We start from the raw sequence: 14,241 nt of genomic DNA, 5'->3' as shown, positions 1-14,241 counted from the left end.
ATTGTGAAACCAGATCTTAATAACCATAAAAAGTATGTTGATTTTCACTTATTTCTAGAAAATTGGCTATAGATAGTAGGTTATTTTCACAGTGCAGAACTAAAGCCTCAGTGCGTATGGTGATCTTGAATAAAAAATGACTTCACATACTTCACGTGTTTTTGGTCATCTACATTTCTCAGCTTTAGGAGTAAAATTGAACATTATTCAAAATTCAGCATTTTTATGTCTTTTGTGGGAAATTTGCTTGTAAAAATCAGCCTGCATTTTCTAGCTTATTACACACATTATTTTAGGAAAGCCCATTTTAAATGATCCTTTTCAAAGGATAAAAGCTTTTCAGATTTTTTTCTTGTATGAAAGACATTCAAAAGCTTTACCTTATGCATATATAGCATTTTAATCATGGTTGCAAATAATTCTGGAAATATAAAGCTCCTGCTGTTTTTGTTGTTTTTATATATATTTTATTCTCCTTTCAAAGAATGTGGAATTGCAAGAGGTGGAATATTTAATTTTAACCATGAATTATTCAGACTTGTTTCTCAAACTTAACATTAGTTTAAATGGCTTAATGTTTTTTAGTGATCTTTAGATTTTCTAATGCAGCTTGTAAAGCAACATTTTGTAGCTGGTACAAAGCTTGATGAATTAGCAGCTACAAGCTATTGCAGGAAATAAACCCAGACCTTGCCTATAAATAACTGTCTAATTTTAATCTGATTTTCTAGCATCATATAAGATAAAACTGTTTATAGTTTTCTAGAGTGTGTGATCATCTTGTCTACTTTTTGGGGAGATTGTGGGAGCAAATGAATTCAGTTATTTTCCTTAAAATATCCCTGCTCCAAGAAATCTATTATTCTTTTGGAAAGTAATCCCTATATTGTCTATTTTTTAAATCACAAAATTGTGAAGGATAGTGGTAACATGCCCTTCAAAATTAACATTTTGGTTCTATGTTTTTAAGTTATGCTAGCATCCATAATTGAATATATAAATAAAAATTGTTTTTAAATAACTGCTGTGGCATAACACATGATTTTTATATATTTTACTTACCTTTTAATTTAAGTGGTAAGATAACTTCATTATTCAAAATATGAATGGAAATTTATACATATTGAAAATAAATAACTAGACTAGTAATTAGTCAAATAAGAAAATAGCTATAAAAGAGGTTGATGTAAAAGCATCATAGCCACAAGAAATACTATTGTTTTTATTATTGTTATTATGATTGTGAATAATTTGAAGTTACAAAGTCCTTAGAAATCATCTAGTTCAACTTGTTTTTATTATGAATGAACAGACCTAGTTAAGTTTAATAGCACCATAAACTGAAACCAATGTTAGGATTAGGGTCATATCATAGGTGAAATGATACCAGAAATTTTCTTGCTGGTTAATTATTTGATGAGAACTCTATGAAAAATCATCCTTAGATGATTGCATGCATCAGTTTGCTATAAATTAATATGGATGACCTAGAAAAAAATGAATGTGACTGGAATTAATTTAGAACACTTATGAATAAACTGTTCATCCTACAGCATACATCTGAAAGAGGAAATACAAGGAGGAAAAATAAATTACAAAAATCAATCTAAGAACCCATACATATGGATCTCTGAAAACTTGACATCCTGTTCAATTACTAGTCAATAATTATTTTTGAACTCTTTGAATACGCTTGTACTCTTCAACTGCCATACACTTTCTTGGGTCACAGAACACTAAAGTACATAGTTTCTGCCATTAGGGAGCTCAAAGTCTTCCTGGGGTAAAGGGTGCTTAAATCTAAAATAAATACATGCAACATAATGTTTATATGACCCCATAATTCTATGATGTAGTCTAGGTGATTTATTTAATAAAAGTTTGAAAATAGTGTAATGGTATTTAAATGGAGCAGTAAGAAAATATTTCAAATTTGAGCAGCAATCCAATGGTAGCTAATGAGAAAAGAAAGGAATATTGTGAGAGGGGTGATATGAATGTGGATACAGAGGGGAAATATGGTGATTTTGGAGCAGTAGATGATGTGTTTTATAGATCGTTTTCAAAAGCTATTTTGAGATCATATTGTATAGTTTTCTGAACATTTTATCAATAGTCATATAATCAATTCTTCATTTACTAAAAGGTACTACAGTTTTTTTGAATTGGCAAATGATGTGATGATTCTGATGTTTAAAATACATTAACCTGATGACAGTATGTGGAATTCACTAAAGAAATGAGAAAATACAACCTGTCTTTATGACTTTCAGGTACTCTGAGTACCTTAGATGAGTGCAGTCATAGTATTTCTCTTTTTTGTGACTGGCTTATTTCACTTAACATAATGTCTTCAAGGTTCATCAATATGTCTGAATTTTCTTCCTTTTTAAGGCTGAATAATGCTCCATTGTATGTATATACCACATTTTGTCTATCTATTCATCTGTCTGTGGACGCTGGGTTCCTTCCATCTTCTGGCTATTGTGACTAATGCTACTAAGAACATGGTCTAGGGAGAGGTGAAATGGGGAAATGTTTAATGGGTATAGAATTTCAGTTTCTGTGAGATGAAAAGAGTTCTGGAGATTCAACAGTGTGAATGTACTTAATACCACTGAACTGTACACTCACAATGAGATGTCACATCATGCCTGTTAGAATGGCTATTATCAAAAGGCAACAAATAGCAACTGCTGGTGAGAATGTTAAAAGCAGGGAACTCTCATGCATTGCTGATGGAAATGTAAATTGGTGCAGCCACTATGGAAGATGGTATGGAGATTCCTCAAAAAGTTAAGAATAGAAGTACCATGTGATCCAGCTATCATACTTCTGAGTATTTATCCAAAGGATAGGAAAACACTAATTCATAAAGATATGCACCTCTGTATTATTTACAGTAGCCAAAATATGGAAATAATCCTAGTACTCATTGATGAATCAGTGGATAAAATGTGGTATATATACAGCTATATCAGCCATAAAAAAGATAAAATCTTGCCATTTGCAACAACATGATTGGGCCTCGAAGGAATTATGCTACGTGAAATAAGTCAGATGGAGAAAGACAAATACTATGTGATTTCATTCATATATGGAATATAAAAAATAAACTAACTAAATAAATAAATGAACAAATAAAACCAAATAACATACACATAGATACAGAGATCAGAGTAGTGGTTATCAGAGGGGAAGGGGAGCTGGGGAGGGTGAACTGGCAAAAAGGGTCAACTTTATGGTGATGGATAGAAACTAAATTTTTGGTGGTGAGCACCCTGTAGTATATACAGAAGTTGAAATATAATGTACACATGAAATTGTAGAATGTTATAAACAAGTGTTACCTCAATTTAAAAATGGTTAATATGGCAAATTTTATGTTACATATTTTATTGCATTTAAAATTTTTTAATATAAATACATTTTTAAAAAACAATCAAACAAAAAATAAATGAAAGAATAAGGATAAACAAACTGTTGCATCAGCCAAGGCATGAGATGATAAGGACCCAGACTTCATTAAGCCACACTACTTATTCATGGATCCAACTACCTGTCTATACATTCAATACATAGTCTATTGAGAACTACTGATTTTTGTGTAGTGTGCTGGATCAAACAGGGCTCACTGGTGTAGTGTGTGTGTTCATGGGTGGTGTGTAGTAAAGGGAGAACAGACTTATAAGTTAGGGATGATCATATATTGCTCTAAGTGATATGATAGAGTTATGTTTTGCCATAAAGACATAAATCGGCATCATTAGGAAGGATTTTCTAAGAATGATACTTGATGGACAAAAAAATTATCCTGGTGGACAGCCATATTGGAAGCAGCAGGATTATTACATACAAAACAGTACTGGGTAATATTGCATTTTGTGGAACTAAATATGGTTCAATGTGTTTAGAATAAAGTGCACAGTCACTGAAGTAGTAAGTCATGACATTGGAAACAGGTGTATTCCTTAAAAGTATAAATAACTAAAATGTTGCTCTGCATGCTTTTCTATCAGAAATATAACTTTGTTATTTTTCTTTTTTTTAACTTTTTTAATTGGGTAATAGTCATTTTACAATGTTGTGTCAAATTCCAGTGTAGAGCACAATTTTTGAGTTATACATGAACATACATATATTCATTGTCACATTTGTTTTTTCACTGTGAGCTACCACAAGATCTTGAATATATTTCTCTGTGCTATACAGTATAATTTTGTTTATCTAGTCTACATTTAAAATCCCAGTCTGTCCCTTCCCACACTCCACCCTTTTGGCAACCACAAGTTTGTATTCTATGTCTGAGTCTGTTTCTGTTTTGTATTTATGTTCTTTTTTTTTTTTTTTTTTAGATTCCACATATGAGTGATCTCATATGGTATTTTTCTTTCTCTTTCTGGCTTACTTCACTTAGAATGACATTCTCCAGGAACATCCATGTTGCTACAAATGGCATTATGTTGTCGGTTTGTGTGGCTGAATAGCATTCCATTGTATAAATATACCACATCTTCTTTATCCAGTTATCTGTTGATGGACATTTAGGCAGTTTCCATGTCTTGGCTATTGTAAATAGTGCTGCTATGAACACTGGGGTGCAGGTGTCATTTTGAAGTAGGGTTCCTTTTGGATATATGCCCAGGAGTGGGATTGCTGAGTCATATGGTAAGTCTATTCCTAGTCTTTTGAGGAATCTCAGTACTGTTTTCCACAGTGGGTTTCCTTGCTTCCCTCTCCCACTCTTAATGATTTAGATGTCTTCTGTTACAATTTTGTGTTTATTCTATTTGGAATTCATGGTAGTTATCACTTTTCCAGTTAAGAGTTTCTCATTTTTGTAGCAAGCTGCTTCTTTTCTATTTAGAGTAGATCTGTCAATATTTCTTTTAGCATGGGTTTAATGTTGCTCAACTCTTTTAGTTTTTGCTTGTCTGTGAAGTTCTTTATCTCTTCTTCTGTTCCAAAGGATAGCCTTGCTGGATAGAGTATCCTAGGCTGCATCTTCTTTTAATGCAGGACTTCTGTTATTTTTCTTTATAATTAGGTCATTTATTTTGTGGTTAATGGCTTTAAGAAATGTAATCAGGTCTGTATTTTTAAAAATGTGAAATAATGGCACAAATGAGGCATATTTTATTGAGAACATTCATTCTCCCACTTTGATAGATAATTCTCCATGGGTCTCTAATGTTTTTCCATGTCTTGTGAGCAAAGTCACTTTGTTTGTTACAGACTGTCTTTTCAAGGGTATTTATATAGAGAACAACCTTAAATGATATAGTGCCTCCCTTTGGAATTAAGGGCAGGCCTGTTTACTATCCTTTGCAAAATGCTCAAGTTTTTAAGTTCAGGGTTCCTCTCCTATAATGCAGCCCAATGTATGTGCAGATGTCACCTGGCCCCTTTTCCATTTTCCTGTTGGAATTCAGGCTCAGAACTGGCATAAGAAAGTGCTAATCTTCTGGATATGACCATAATTGTGAGTAATGAAGTTCTATGTCTCTGACAAGGAATCTTATGGCTTCTGTGAGCATCCACGAAACTGTGGCAGGCTGACTTGTTAGCTTCTAAGTAATGTAAAATCTTAAACCCTTAATAATTTTTGACAACTTGGACTATGAGGGTGAGATGCTGACAAAGACTTTATTTTTGGGTGAGGATAACTAGGGTTGATGAACAAAATTTGAGGAAAGTCTATAAGAATTGGTAGCAAATGTGTTGACCAGATTATATGGCCAACCAGGCAATAAATGGTCCTCTACTTCATTGTATTTTTATAAGGAGGAATTGGAAAGGTTGATATACAATGCTAATGAAGGAGACCAACTGGAGAATGAGACACTGACCCCCAAAGTTCGAGATAAATTCTTTTATTTAGTCTTCTACCCAAGATAATTCCCCTAACCTTCATAATGACATCAGATGAGAACTTAAGAGATGTTATGATAATGGGGAGCAAGTGCTAATCAATTATGTGGACTCCTTAAAAAAAAATTGCTGCTGTAAGAGTCAAGCCCAAGTCAGCCAAAAGAAACAGATCTGTGGCCCTTACAGGAAAGTGATGTGACTGTGACTGTAAAGGGTCTTTAAGTCTGACATAGGGTGGTTTAGTCATGACGATTCTGTCACTTGATATTATGGTTTGGAAATCTAGTTGATTCACAAGCCACTGCGACATCACTAAAAACTGAAAGTAGGTGAGAAGACTTGTTTAATGACATGGAGCCTTGCCCCAGCCTAAGTAGCTCTAAGGAGAAACATAGTATTACACGAGACCAAAGTCTCCCTGTTTCCAAGGGTTAACAAAGACCATACTGATCCATCTGAGTATGTTGAGGAACTTAAAGGAGGAAAGGTCTTCAACTTTTATGGTTCTGTTGGCTATAGATATTCAAGTCACTTTCCTCCTCAGGGCTGTATGGTGTAGAGACACCAAAATTCAATTGGTGGGATTTGGGAAAGGCTCTCGAAGAGCAAGGGAGCTAATGTGATCTTTTGGGCAAGGCTATTTGGGAAAATCCAGTGTTTTGTTTTTGTTGCTGTCACATCTGAATATATAGTAGAAAACTGATTTGTTATATGCATGTTTTTCCGTGTCCTGTAAGTGCCAGGGAAAAGTTGCTCGATAATAATAGCTCATGTAGAAAAGTGCTCATCCCTTTGGGGTACTACAGCTCAATTATTCCTCTGAGCTAAAATTTCTAGAACTGATGATTTTGCCAATTAGAGGATCTGGCAAAGGGAGGGAGCCTCCGCCTGATTTTTTTGTTCCTTGGGGTTTTAGACTTGTTGCCTCCTAATAGGGTTACCAGGCACTCCTTTTTTTAATTCTTATTTTTTATTGAATTGTAGTTGATTTACAGTGTTAGTTTTATGTGTACAGCAAAGAGATCCAGTTATACATATATATATATATATATATACACATATTTTTTTCAGATTCTTTTCCATTACAGCTCATTACAAGAAATTGAATATAGTTCCCTGTGCTATACAGTAGGTCCTTGTTGTTTATCTATTTTATATATAGTAATGTGTATTTATTAATCCTAAACTCCCAATCTGTCCCTCCTCACTCCCCTTCCCCCTGGTAACCACAGGTTGTTTTCTATGTCCATGAGTCTATTCATTGTTTGTAACTAAAAATTTGTGTGTGTATATATATGTGTGTATATGTATGTATACACACACACACACACACACATACACATACACATTTTTTAGCAGGCACTCCTTTTAGAAAGCAACTATTAGATTGCTACTGAGCTCTTGTCAAAATTCAATGTCTGTCTCATGAAGGTCTTGTGATTCTTTGGCAGTCCCTCCAAACAAGGACTGAATTCAATAATTTGAACTCTATTGTGGACCCAAAGCTTGCCAGCCACCTTGGAATCCACGTTAGAGGCACTGTCTACCTGTTCTCCTCCTCTGCGGAGGATTTATGATTATTAAAAACACTTTTGTTCCAGGAGTGCCGTATGTGGCCCTGGTACTATACTTTTTTTTTTATAGAGGTAAGGAATTATTTCTCTTCTGAAAACACATACATTATAGGGGTGGTCATAATTGACCATCAAGTATTTAAGGAGACACAACCAGTAGATCGTGTAGCCCTCAGATGGCTGTAGAGATTGCTCCAAAATTAGATTGCCTGTGGTTACTGAGAGTTTTTTCAAGGAGAATTAGGTGACTTGTTATTACTGTGCACTTCATGTGCAGTTATCCATACAATGGGGATCACCAGTTCAAGCAAGGGGTCCAAATTCTTTCCCTGCCTTCAACGGCAATGATCCATGATGGATGGGTCTTTGACTCATGAAAGCATTCAGCTGTTTCAACTCACTGATCAGGGTAGCTATGCATGACAAATTTGCCCTGGACTTTGTCCTTGCCTGCTAAGGCTGAGTCTGTGCAATCTTTAATACTTCCTGCTATAGATGGGTTAATATCTTGGGTCAAGTGGAAATGTCAATACAAAAAGCAACCTGGCTTTTAAGGCAGTCCCTGATCAGTTGTAGGATTTTTTTCAGCTGTCTGGGTCTGTGACCCCGGGGGACATGATTGAGTTCAATTCTTGCAAGTCAGTCTCATATTGCTGACTCTTGTTAGTAGCATTAATTAAATACTCTATGGGACAAATTGGATGGTTTTAGTCTCAGCCTCTGTCAGTCAAATTAATCAGAGCAGCCAACAGGATGTTGTAGTGATGGGAAATGTCTCCAAAAATTAATACCTCATAGTTGGATATTGTTAAGACACAATATTCTCTATGGAGCTCTCGTCCTTCTGTACCTCTTGCAAGCAGAGGCACTCACTCCCTTTGTGCCACAATATTTTTTTAAGGATTGTTTTAGTGGATAGACTTGGAAGATGCGGTGTCTTATTCCAAAACTAATGGTAGGTATGCTTACTGCTCATTATCAAAGATTTGCATCTAACCTGCACCTCCCAAATGGGGTTTGTCTCCTACAGTACAACCTAGTGCATGTACACGTATCACCTTGCTCTCTTTGTGCTAAGTTGTGGGAACTGGCGCTTAGGAAATCATCACCAAAAACAAGCTGACACTCTGGCTATTGCTATTGGTGTGAGTAATAAAGTTTTTTGTGTCCAACCCTAGAGTCTTATGACTTCTAGCAATTGTGAACCTGTGGTGGACTATCCTACAGATAGGCTAAAATCTTAGATACTTCACATACACTTCTTCACAGACATTATGTTTACAGTTATAAAATTATATTGATGTATTTTTGAAGCTAATTTTCAAAGAGGGTTTATATCCTACTAATATTTATGACTAGGCAGTAAAATTTTATTTTTATTAAAATTTAGCTCCATAAAATGTTTTGCTCTTCAAAATCTGAACATGTGCCAAACTACCAGTCAACACTATACATTGCTGGTATAATTAGGTGAAAATGCTAGATAAATTGTAATCTGGGTAGCAGATTCCTAAATAATTTTAATGAAAAATGGACTATATCAGGAACATATGAATACAAAAGAACTGTGTCCAAGGAAAACATCAGTAGCACATAAAAATGTTAATTTGTTAAAAAAAATAACATCTGAGAGATGGAATTAAACCAAATAACCAGAAAATTCATAGGAAGTAAATATTGCTAAAATTTTAATAATAGAACTTAAATTAGCCAACATGTGAATATCATATTCTAAGGTGTAGGAAACCCAATGTAACTCAATGTAATATTTCCTAATACACTGATAGTAACTGAGATGAATGTTTTTACAGGGATTAATGAAATACACCAACAATTGTGGAAATTAATTGTGGATGGAAAATTTCCATATGAACTATTTGTAACTTTTTTTAATTATAAATATTTTTCGTGAAAATGGGGTAAATAATAGAAATAGTATCATTATCTTTTTTTCTGTCACAGTATTTTCTTTCAACTCTAATTTCCCCTTTCCATTTAGCTCTGATTTCTTATCAGTGAATTCTGTTATACGTTCGTTCATTCATTCAGTTGGCAAATATTATTTAAATAAGTATTATTCATTGAGCTACACTGTTCAGGTATTTATGGTATTGTTTAGAATTTCATAATTTCAAGTTTCTAGAAAATCCTACGTCTGCTGGCTTTGACAGCTAAAACACATACCTGGCTTGGTAACTATAATTAATAATAATATTTTAAAAAACGTTGTACAGTTTTCTTTTAGCATTTTACCCTAATAACAAATGTGAGCAGGACTGATTGTTTCCATTTGACAGAGGAAGAATCTAAATGGTTTAGAAGAAGTGTTCCAAAGCTAGGTTGCACAAATTAGAATTTTACAAAAAAACTTTTGTTTCCTCTCACTGTGCTCTACATACAGTTGGCAGATGATAGAATGGATTAAAGTATGTCTAATTGCAATATAGTAATCTTTATATCTTAGTGGCTTTTGAAAATTACAATTTAAGGCTGGATCTGACTGAAACAGTATTGAGGACATAAGCTCATTTAATTCTAAACTCTGGGATATCCCAAATATACCTAAGATAATGTATCTTGATTTTGCAGCTTAGAATTGCAGAGTAAATCAAGAAATATTTTAGTGTGGAAAATTTGGACCTGCTTTCAGAGATAGTTGTCTAGGTTATTGTTATTACCAAAATAGTACATCATAGATTTGCAGAACACATTTGACTATTGCAATAGAGACATGGATTCTTGTGCCAATTTCTATTCCTGAAGTCTCTCTATAAAGAAAAGTAGTAAATCCTATAATTTAAATATATAGTAACTTGATTCTTGCCACATGTCTCAGTATTTATGGATATCATTTAAAATGTGCAAAGAAAAAAGAATAAGTTGAATTCATAAGATTTGAACCACAGTATAAAATACCCCTCAAGAAGTTGTACACGAAGTATTTTGCCAGTATGAGTGTCAATATTGCCAAGGATAAAAAGAGAGTAATAGAGACCTGCTAAAATAAATAAAATATAGGAACACAAGACTGTTTCAGGTTTATTGCAGAGGAACAATCATTAGGGAATTACAAAACTTAAAGACAAAATTAGAAGAATGGGGGTATAGGAAATAAGAGTTAAAAAAGTGAGAATTTATTAGTTAGGATAGATTGGGCTATGGGGTGTTAAGAAATAAATCATGAAAAATCTGAGTGGCTCAAACATAATACAAATTTATTTCTTGCTCACACAAAATTCAGCGTGGTTCTGGCAACTCTCCAGGACAGCCTTTCTTCATGTTATGACTCAGACTCTTGTTCCATTTTGTACTCTTCTTATAAAAATAAGTACAATTAAATAAATCTTTCAGGTACTAATTTTTATTTAAAATGTAGTATCGTATTACTTAATTGTTGTCATTAATGATCTTTATGTTCAAGGCACTCAATATGTTGTTACTATTTGTGTCTTCATAAAGATTTATATTAATTTTTGAATGTTTGCCTACTTATTATATGTGGAAAGATACATTTAGCTTCAATTGAAATTGCTTTTCCCACCCAGATACATTTGAATTCTTTAATTTTCATAACCATTCAAATTATTTTTTCTACTATTTTATTTTGGAATCTCTTTTGAAATGTGCTTGTATTATATTTTCTGAAAATATTTTAACTAACTTCAAGTTTCCATTACTTAGATCTAGCCATGTGAGAAAAATTTGTCATTGTGCATTCCTTTAAAACTTTTAATTGACAACCATTCCCCATCTCCTTCATTTTCTAGGTGAGAATTAGAGTTTAATATATGATGGAGTGACTTCCTAAAGGTCAGACACTTAATCAATGGCCAATTCATTCAGGAAGTGAGAGATATTGTGTCCCCCTCTATGCTCCCGAAGAATTTGTTGTTTAATAAGGGTAATAAATAATTAAAGAACTGATTGTAATGCATGCAAAGTGCTAAAACAGAAATAAATATAAATGGTATGAGAGCACAGAGGAAGGCACCTAGCTCAGCCCAAAGAGTTGGAAACTGATGGCTCACAGGACTGTTGGCCAAGCCATAGTCAACACAGCAGGAGCAGAGGAACTAACAATGATAAAACTTGTGCCATTTGTGGGCAAGGACTGTTATATGATGGCAAGTAGTTGTGGCCTGAAAGCAAGTTTGGGAAATCAGTACTATCTGGCCAACACTACATACTTGTGTGGTGATTAGCATGTGAGATAACTGGGGCAGAAGGTAATGACCAGGTAGAACTTCATTTTAACATCCTGAATAACTTTGGGTTTATCATTCTAAGATATAAAAGACTTTTAATTTCATTATTCTCCAAGACTTTCCTCAACTTTATGAAATGAATAGTCTGAGTCTTTTAGAAACAATGATACATTTTATGGTGAAAACTATAGCTTCATAAAAAGACAAAGGCTGATTTCATATTTACTTTTCATTTATATAGGTGTGTTTTTTTATAATATGCAAACAAATTAAGACATAATGTATCAAGAGTTTTTTTTTTTAAATAAGTTTACCACAAAGTATCATGGTTTACATGGAATTAATAATGATAATTTTATTTCATAAATGTAATAATATAGTTGTTATAAAAGAAAAAGAAAAGAGGCAGATGCACATAATGAATGCATTTTAGGTGTGTGGTCATAGAAATATATCTTTATTTGTAATCATAATAATGAAAGGAAAATGAGTTGCCAGAGGAAAAAAAAGTGTATAGTAATACTGTATTGTAAAGGAAATGTAATTTTATTTAAAAATCAACTTATTTAGTTGATATTTCTCTGTACTTATTTTCTTTAATCCTCATCATTATTTATATACCTTCAACCATTATACTATAAATTCCATTAACTTATACATTTAGTTGAATCAATTGGTTTGTATCAATGGACGTTGAATACTACACTAGATTTTTGTTGATTATAAAGCACTTCATTTACTTGGAATTTCTTTATAGTCCAGTTATATGTAGTAAAAACTTGTGAATGGTTGAGCAGGATAAAATATTCAAATTTTGTCTTTAATTTTGTAAGTGATTTATGTAAAATCAAGGCATTTGTCTAAATATTGTGTTAATCTAACCAGGGGGATGAATTCATTGAAAATCTTTATATCAAATAAATAAGTTAACAAACATGCCAAATGAAAGAAATGAACCAATTCTATTCTGACTTGATTCTCATCTAACTGTAATTATTTCTCTGATTGCATCCTAGTGATATTTTCTTGTTCTCTAATTTTTAGATGAAGGTTAATGTTGACATGTATTTGATATTTAGGAATATTTTTATTTTGTGTTTTATGTGTTTTTATTATATAGTATATGTCAACATTGTGTTTTTTAAACTAATTTTTCAAAGGCTAGAAAATGGGACTGTATACCTTTATAGATCACAGTAGGTATTTAAGCAATAAAGAAATTTCTTTTGATCGTAAAGCACTTCTGAACTGGTTATGTTCATATATTAATATTGCTGAAATGTTTGTCCTTCTTTCTCTCAAATGATGTAATACTATTCTTATTGTAGTTGTTAAAATATAATTCTTTATACCACATAAAGGAATATAAATTTAATCTTTCAAATAGATAGGAAGTTCTAATTTTAATAAGAAAAAAAAGATACTCCAGTTGCTTGTGGTGTGCTGCTTCTGCCTGTGCAGTTGTATTTCTTTGTACCTTAATACAAAGTACATTAATACAAAAATAATTCAGTAAGTGGAATTATATTGCTTTTCAACATAGCTCTGCGATGATACTTTTAACAAATGAAATATGAAAAGTATTTAAATAACTATGGATTTCTCATTAAGCCAGAAAATGCTCTAAACTATATCCTATACTTTTCTACTCAACAAGTTCAAAATCCAAGACAGTTTGTTACTTGCATTGTACCTGACTTACTGAAGGTTCCCAATAAATAATTATTGATTTAATTAAATTATTAATATATTCAGGACTGTGCTAAGTGTTATAGGAACTGCAAAAGGAGAATAATTGCACCATATTTACTTTCAAAATGATGTAAATAAAAATACTATTATAAGCCACATGGAAAGAAATCAATGTTAGTAATTCATGTGATTAACAGAAATTAATGTTAACCACGTGAAGATGAGAGAGTCTTCATAAAGGGAATAGAGTGTTAGTTGGATTTTGATGGAAGTTTAAATAAAATAAATTTGGTTCAACTTACAACTGTGTAAAAGGAAGAAAATATCAGGGAAAATTTGAAAAGTTAGACTTTTTTTTAACATCATCAAACAGCATAGTGAAGGATCATTTGTATGTGAAAGGATTTCCAGACAGGGACAGTACATTATCATGAATGATTTGCTCTCTTTTTACAAAAAAGTGAATCATGGCTCAAAAAAGTCAGTTAACTTGTTTGAGATTCCATAGAAAATAGCAAAAATGGGAGCATACCAGTTTGGGAAGTTTTAAAGAAACCAGTCTAGACTTCTTTTTCAAAACTGTACATTCTCATTTATGTCCCAACATCAAGTAAAATGCTAATAGCCTTTAAAAATAGTAGGTCTTGATATTTAAGGATTCTTTTCAGTATCTCTGAAGATCACACACACACACACACACACTCACACGCACTCATGTTATATGAAGGGAAGCTTAATGTAGAAACTTTTATTCTTCAGGCAAATATATCTTTAAATCTTGATTCTGCCGCTTTTTGTGTCATGGTCAAGGTATTTAATTTTTATAACCTTTAAATTTTTCATCCATAAACCATTGCATGCCTTTCTGGCTGTTAGGATCCATTAGCAATTTGTTTTTT

The 14,241-nt window shown here is 32.8% G+C and overlaps 1 protein-coding gene across 6 annotated transcripts in view; it reads left to right on the top strand.

The window, feature by feature from the left end:
• The window catches only part of CCSER1 (coiled-coil serine rich protein 1), a 1,130,224-nt gene that overhangs the window by 197,720 nt on the left and 918,263 nt on the right, over window positions 1-14,241 (top strand). The window lies entirely within an intron of this gene.

The sequence above is a fragment of the Vicugna pacos genome, chromosome 2 (assembly GCF_048564905.1).
Source record: "Vicugna pacos chromosome 2, VicPac4, whole genome shotgun sequence".
In the NCBI taxonomy this organism is placed as follows: domain Eukaryota; kingdom Metazoa; phylum Chordata; class Mammalia; order Artiodactyla; family Camelidae; genus Vicugna; species Vicugna pacos.
This window is presented reverse-complemented; position numbering and strand designations above follow the sequence as displayed.